Genomic DNA, 6914 nt, shown 5'->3' with positions numbered 1-6914 from the left:
CCTTTTTCCCCTACATTCATCTCTTGGTCCCCTTCCCATTTGCAAAAGATCTATCTCTCTGATTTTTATTTTATTTTCCTCTTTATTTATATTTTGAGTTTCTTATATAAGAGAAACCATGTCATATTTAAGCTTGTATGTCTGATTTATTTCACATAACATTATGGTCTCAAGGTGCATCTATTTTCCTACAAATTTCCTACCAAGTTTCCTTCAAGATAATCCTTCTATATGACATAGTAATAATACACCACTTGTGTAAAGACCATATTTTCTATATCCATTCATGCCTTGATGGACATAAAGGCTGCTTCTCTTCTGATTTCTCTCTCATGAGTTGTGCTGCCATAATCAGTTTTTCAGTTTGTCTTTAATGACATACACATTTTGAGGTTGTTCTGTAGCATTTGGGATCCAACCCAGAGCTTCATCCATGTTAGGCCAGTGCTCTACCACTGAGCTAAATCCCCAGGTCTGGCATTGACATTTTTTAAGAAGACAGGGTGGTTATTTTGTATAATGTGTCCATCTATTCTGTGTTATCTCCTGTTATCTCAAAATCAGGTTATGAATTGGTGGTAGAAGTTCATACATGATGAGGTTTGCATCCCTGTGGCTGTGTTGTCTCAGAAGGCATGTCACAGGACTTGGTGTTGACTAATCTTTTGGTTGAGGTGGTGTCTTCCAGCTTTCTCCACTATAAAGATACCTTTTCCCCCATTGCAGTTAAGGGCCTTTTTTCTTTTTTGGTTCCTGTTCCCCATGGAATCTCCATAGGGTCTTTTATTACAGCACGGCGAATATCAATCTCTTTAACTTTACCACTGCCTTGCTCTTATTAAATTCCCTCTCCCAGTTGGCAGTCTTACTACCCACCCAGAACCTCCTGCTAGAAACCTCAGGGGTCTTTAATTTCTCCTTGTCCATATGTAGCCAAGAGGTCCTAGTGATTCTCAGAAATATCTCCCAAATCAGACACCTTTTCTACTCTAATAATTTAACAGGCTAAGGGATTGTATTGGGTGATGACTTAGGCAACATATTGTCTTAGGAACAGGATGGGACATGTTCATTTATGCCCGGGGACAGTTGGAACCCTGTAACAGACACTTTGTGTCATGCATAGTTGTAGGAACATCCCAGCTTATTTTGGGAGAACACCTCCACCTTCAACCCAAGACCTCCAATCTGTACTTTCAGGAGTGGATTTTGTCGGATTGAACTAAATAAGGACAGTCATTTCCATGGTTATACAGGTTGGTTATGAATAAATCATTTACGAAAGGCCAATCAGAACAAATGTGAAGAATGTTATACGAAATGACGGAAATGCTAGTCTTCTCATCTTGGGAAATCATCTGAGAGCTGCTATGGCCTGAGGGAAGCCTGGAATAGATAAGAGAAGGTATGCCTGAGAACCCAGAAGTGGAACCCAATCAGAGGAAGGAGAACAACACAGTGAATGCTGGAAGGTTTTAATCCTTCCTGAAGTCAGATGTCAGAAATGAACAAACAAACCAGCATATGCATCCTATTCAAGTGGAATGAATTTTAAAGTGATTTTTTAATAATGTCACCCATAATTCATTCTTCTGTTATGGCCAAATTTGGGACCCATATCATTTAACAATATTTCAGGGTAAAAGTAATAAATAAATTTGAAAGCCTTAAGTAATGAAAAGTTGGTTTGTTTGTTCATTTCTGACATCTGACTTCAGGATGGTTTAAAAACCTTCCAACATTCACTGTGTTGTTCTCCTTCCTCAGACCTGGCTCCACTTCTGGGTTCTTAGGTATACTGTCTCCTATCTATTCCAGGCTTCCCTCGGGCCATATCAGCTCTCAGATGATTTCCCAAGATGAGAAGACTCTCATTTCCATCATTTCAAACAACATTCTTCACGTTTGTTCTGATTGGGTTTGTGTAAATGATTTATTCATAACCAACCTGTATAACCACGGAAATGACTATCCTTATTGGGTTTAATCCAAACAAAATCCACTCCCAAAAGTACACATTGGAGGTCTTGGGTTGAAGGTGGAAGTGTTCTCCCAAAATAAACCGCGATGTTCCTACAACTGTGCATGACACAAAGTGTCTGTTACAGGGTTCCAACTGTCCCTGGCCATAAATGTACACATCCCATCCTCTTCCTAAGACATTATGTTGCCTCAATTCTCACCCAATACAGTCCCAGCTTCCATTCTTTGTTGCATTTCTAATTCAAACATTTAGGTATGAAACACTTGTTACTTATACACATCCTTGACATCCACACCTGATTCAGTCTGAGATCACCTAAGCTGAAATAGCCCTGATAGCCACACTATTCTTGATTATCCCTATTAAATGCTTATGTGAAATTCATATCTACTGTTGATGCAGGTACAAGTGACCAAAAGAGAAATGAGGAAAGAGACACAGTTCAGAAACCCATCTGTGCACTCATGCCACACTTATAAATACTTCAAGGACCAAACTAATACTGCAAACAGAACAGGGTATTGGAGCAAAACATGAAAATAAAGACTCATCATCAGTCCTAAACTCCCATTCTGTGCATCATAATGTGCATTACTGAAAAGAAAATTGTCTTCAATAAATTGTAAGGTTTTATGCTCTAAATATTTCATAGATTTCTTATAACACTTCTAGATCACTTATCAGAAATTGCATCCTTTTATGGAAACTACAGGTTATGGATTCTATCTGGATGTCACCCTCAAGCCCCTTGCACCCAGAGGTGAGGGCTTACAGAGGGTAAGTGGGTGGTGGGGGTGCTATGCCAGGCTTGGTGTCTGGATGCGGGCCTGGTTGGAAGAGGTGGGTCAGCACGGGTGTGACCTGGGAGGGTGTATCTTGCTCCCTGGCCCACACTTTACCATGTGCCTCCTGGCCACCACCAGGCAAGCAGCATTTCTATCAATGTGCACCTCTGATATGCCATCCTGCCATCCTGGAACTAGCTAACTATGAACCGAAATGTGAGCTGAAACAAACCTCTCTTCCCTTAATGTGTAGTGCTGAGTATTGTGTTCAGGGACAAGAAAGTGGGTGATACAGATGTTGGTACAAGAAGTCTGGTCACTGCAGCGACTGTACCTCACCAGGTGGTTCAGAGGCCTGTGGAAGTTGTCCACAGCAGTTTGGAAAGGTTTGGAGATGCCAGCTGGAGAAGCAGCCCTGGAATGCTCTAATCTGAGCTTGATGGAAGATTCTGGTCTGAGCACAGAAGACCAGAGTGCAGATAGATTGCAGATGAGAAAGGCCAGACTTAGGAGGTTTCAGTTGAGAAGAAGGATGCCAGTGGCAGTTGGATCCAGGCCATGTGTGTTGTGCTCCAGCAGAAAATTTGTCTATATTGAGTTCATGTTCTGAGATTTGTGTGAGACTGATACTAAGGGTGGAAGAATCATTCATCTGATGGAGAAAATATCAAGGCAGCCTAAAGTTCAGACTGTAGCATGGATGCTGCTTGCTACTTTTACACAGATTTGTGCTGAAAATGAGAAGCAAAAACCCATTTTAAAACTTTTCCATTTCCCCCAAAAGAAAGGCCTGTAAAGATGGAGCAAAGGAGAGCCTGGTTGATCAAAGATTATCACCAAAAAGAATCCAAGTACTTTACAATAGGACAATGGAAAAGATCCCTTGAAGACATACAAGGAACCAGCAAGGCCCAACTTTTCCAGTGATCACAATTGCAAAAGTGAAAGACTTTGTTTTGAGAGGAGAGCTCCAGGGCACCTGCTTGAGAAGGGCTTCTTAAGTGGGTTCCCTGGGATTCAGTATACATTGCTCAGCCATCCAGGCCCATGGATGCTTCTGCAGCCATGATGCAGAAAGGCCTAAGTACTGCTTGGATCCAGTGGTAGAACTTGGTGTCATCTACAGGGTGCTATTTTCACAGGTATGCAGAACACAAGAGTTGAGTCAGGAAGGCTTCCACTCAGATTTCACAAGAAAGCCTGGCAGGCCAGGTTGGGTGTTCCTGAGAGGGCAGTGCACGCAGCTGTGAGAGTTAAACCAAAGGTGCACTGGAGAACCCAGGATGAGGGTGCAGTCAGGGACATGGAACACCTGAGGAAAGCCATGCACCCAAACATTTAACCCTCATCTAATCAGGAAGGAAACATCAGGAAAACTTAAATTTAGGGACATTCTGCAAAATATCTCATCAGTGGTCCTCAAAACTGTCAGCTCATACAAAACAAAAACAGGAAAAATTGTGAAAATATTAGTCAAGAGGCACCTGAGGGATGCAACAATGAAATGCGATGTGGCAGCCTGGACAGGACTGCAGATTGTTGTGGAAAGCAAGAGGTGAAGGTGGATTTTAGTTAGTAATTATATATCAATATTTGTTCACTACTTGTAAAGGATATACTAGACTAATGTATGACATTAATAACAGGAAATAGGAGAATTTTGTTGCCATCTTAATTTTATATAAATCTAAATCTCATATATAAATGTTACTTAAATATATAAATGTTACTTAAGATATATTTGAATAAGACACTTGCAGTTTTTCAACAGGCTATGAAACAATTTATCTGGAACCACCTTTCTTCTCTACTAATCTCTCTCTCTCTCTCTCTCTCTCTCTCTCTCTCTCTCTCTCTCTCTCATTGAATTGCTTGGAATTTTGTGCAGAGGACTGTAATATTGATTGTGCCCAGAACAGGCTGTAAAGAATTAACCCCACAACTGACTTGTTTATAGAAGTGAGGCTATTTTGTTTCTAATTCCAGAATGCTTTGTTTTGTCCTTTCTGCACCTTGTTTACATTAATTTCCATAGAAATCACACATCACCTTTACCCCAATTGATTGCCATAAAAGTCAGTGCCTAGGACTGACCAGGGCCTTTGTCAGTTGCACCAGCATTGGTCCTCCTGGCACCCTGTTTTCTCCCTTAGTTCTGTCTCTTAGTGTATTTTTTTCTTAGACCTGCATCATATATTGGGCAGGTGGGTACTGGAACCTGACTACAGGGATCTCTGGCAATTTTTCATGTTAGAAGTCAGAGGATTGGAATATGAGTTCTCCGAGGCCCATGAGAAAGATCCATAGAAGAAGACTATGCTAATCTCACAACTAAGAAGAGGTAGGGTATCCATGGGAGAGGATCAATTTCCAACAAAGCCACAAATAGCTGCCATGTGCTAGATACCATAATGTTCTAAACCAGGATGTCAAGCAAGTTCAATACATGATGTAATGTTTACACACATGACTATGTTAAATATGTGAGCATATGGATACTCTTATAATTTGAGGATATTGATTTATCATTATCCTTTAGCTAGCAAGAACCTGAACTAAGCTTAATGCTTTTTAAAAATCAAGCTGAACCTTGCAGGGTTTTCCACTTCTATCCTTGTAACAATATTTTCTCCAAGACTACATATAGATTTTCATTTTAGAAAAATCAGTACACTGAATTTTCCTGGAGCATGGTGAACTTTTGGGTTATACCTACATATGCTTCTTATCTATGTGTACAGCTTCTTCATATTTTGACTAGTCTTTTTCTCTTCACAGGAACATTACTATATTTCTAAGGTCAATTCTGTATTTCTAGTTTTTTGTATCTTCCTCATCCCCATCACATTTTCATAACTGTCCTTTTTCTTTACACTGTAGATATTTCCTAATCTTGGTTTCCAAATGTGTGCTCTTTATGGTCTCCAATATGAATTTCTACTCTGCCTTTATTGCTTTAGTGTTATTTATCCTTATATACATTTAAAGATATCCTGGCTTTATGCTCATTAATATAAGTCAATTTTGGTTATAAGAAATCCACTTCATGAGAATTTTCTTTCAATACCTGTACATTGGCTAATGAGGCAGATCTTCAGATTTTTGTTTGCTTCTTGAAGTATCATTTAAACTTGATAACACTCACCTCACCCTTTTTAGGTATACAGTCTTGTGAATTTTGACACATGTATACAGCCCTTAAACATCATCACAATATATTAAACATTTCAATTAGTCCTTACTAGATCTTGACCCTTTAGCCTTAGCTCTAGTGACCATGTATCTGATTTGTCTTTATCATTTTATAGTTTCTTCCAGAATATGATATAATTGGAATCACATAAGATGCTACTTTTGAGTCGGAGTTTCTCACATAGCACAATGCCATCAAGAGTTATAATTTTATTGCATATGTCAATGGTTTGCTTCTTTTTGTATTTAGTAGTAGTCTTTTTGTGAATATATCACGATTTGCTCATCTATTCATCACCTGGTGGATATTTTGGTTCTTTCTAGTTTTTAGGGATTTGGACTAAAGCAATTACAAGCATTCAGATATATGTTCATGTATTTATTTCTTCTAGTTAAAAAGAAGTAGGTAGTGTTTCTAGGTTGTACCCCAAGGGCAGATTTGATTTTATAAGAAGCTACTAAACTTTTTTAAAGTGTCTGGATCATTTTGCTTTCACAGCTTCAATATTCCTGCTGCTCTGCATGCTTGTCAGTGCCTGGTATTTTCAGGGTTTTTTATTATTATTATTATTTCCTTTTGTTTGGTTTTTTGAGGCAGGGCCTCCCTTTGTAGTTTAGGCTGGGCCTGAACTCACTATGTAGCCCAGGCTGGCCTCGAAATCCCAGCAATCCTCCTGCCTCAGCCTACTGAGTGCTGGGATTACAGGCGTGCACCACCATGCTGGCATAAGCCAAAATTTTTTCTATTACATTAACAGGGAAACAAGAATGTGTGTCTGTTCTAACCCCGTTTGACTTAAGTCCTTATAAAGAAACACCAGTGGAGAACATGTGAAAGGCCGTGTGAGGGTATGGCTGGGAGTCAGCTGTCTTCAAGTCAGAGAGAGAGGGCTCAGGAGAAATTCTACAGGCAGCTTTTGCTTGGATTTTACCCTTCAGACCTTTAAGCAAAT

This window comes from Heterocephalus glaber, unplaced genomic scaffold (genome assembly GCF_053883595.1).
Source record: "Heterocephalus glaber isolate CG9 unplaced genomic scaffold, H.glaber_assembly_v1.0 deba00001608, whole genome shotgun sequence".
Classification (NCBI taxonomy): Eukaryota; Metazoa; Chordata; class Mammalia; order Rodentia; family Bathyergidae; genus Heterocephalus; species Heterocephalus glaber.
The sequence above is the reverse complement of the archived record's forward strand: the minus strand, read 5'-3'. Positions refer to the sequence as shown.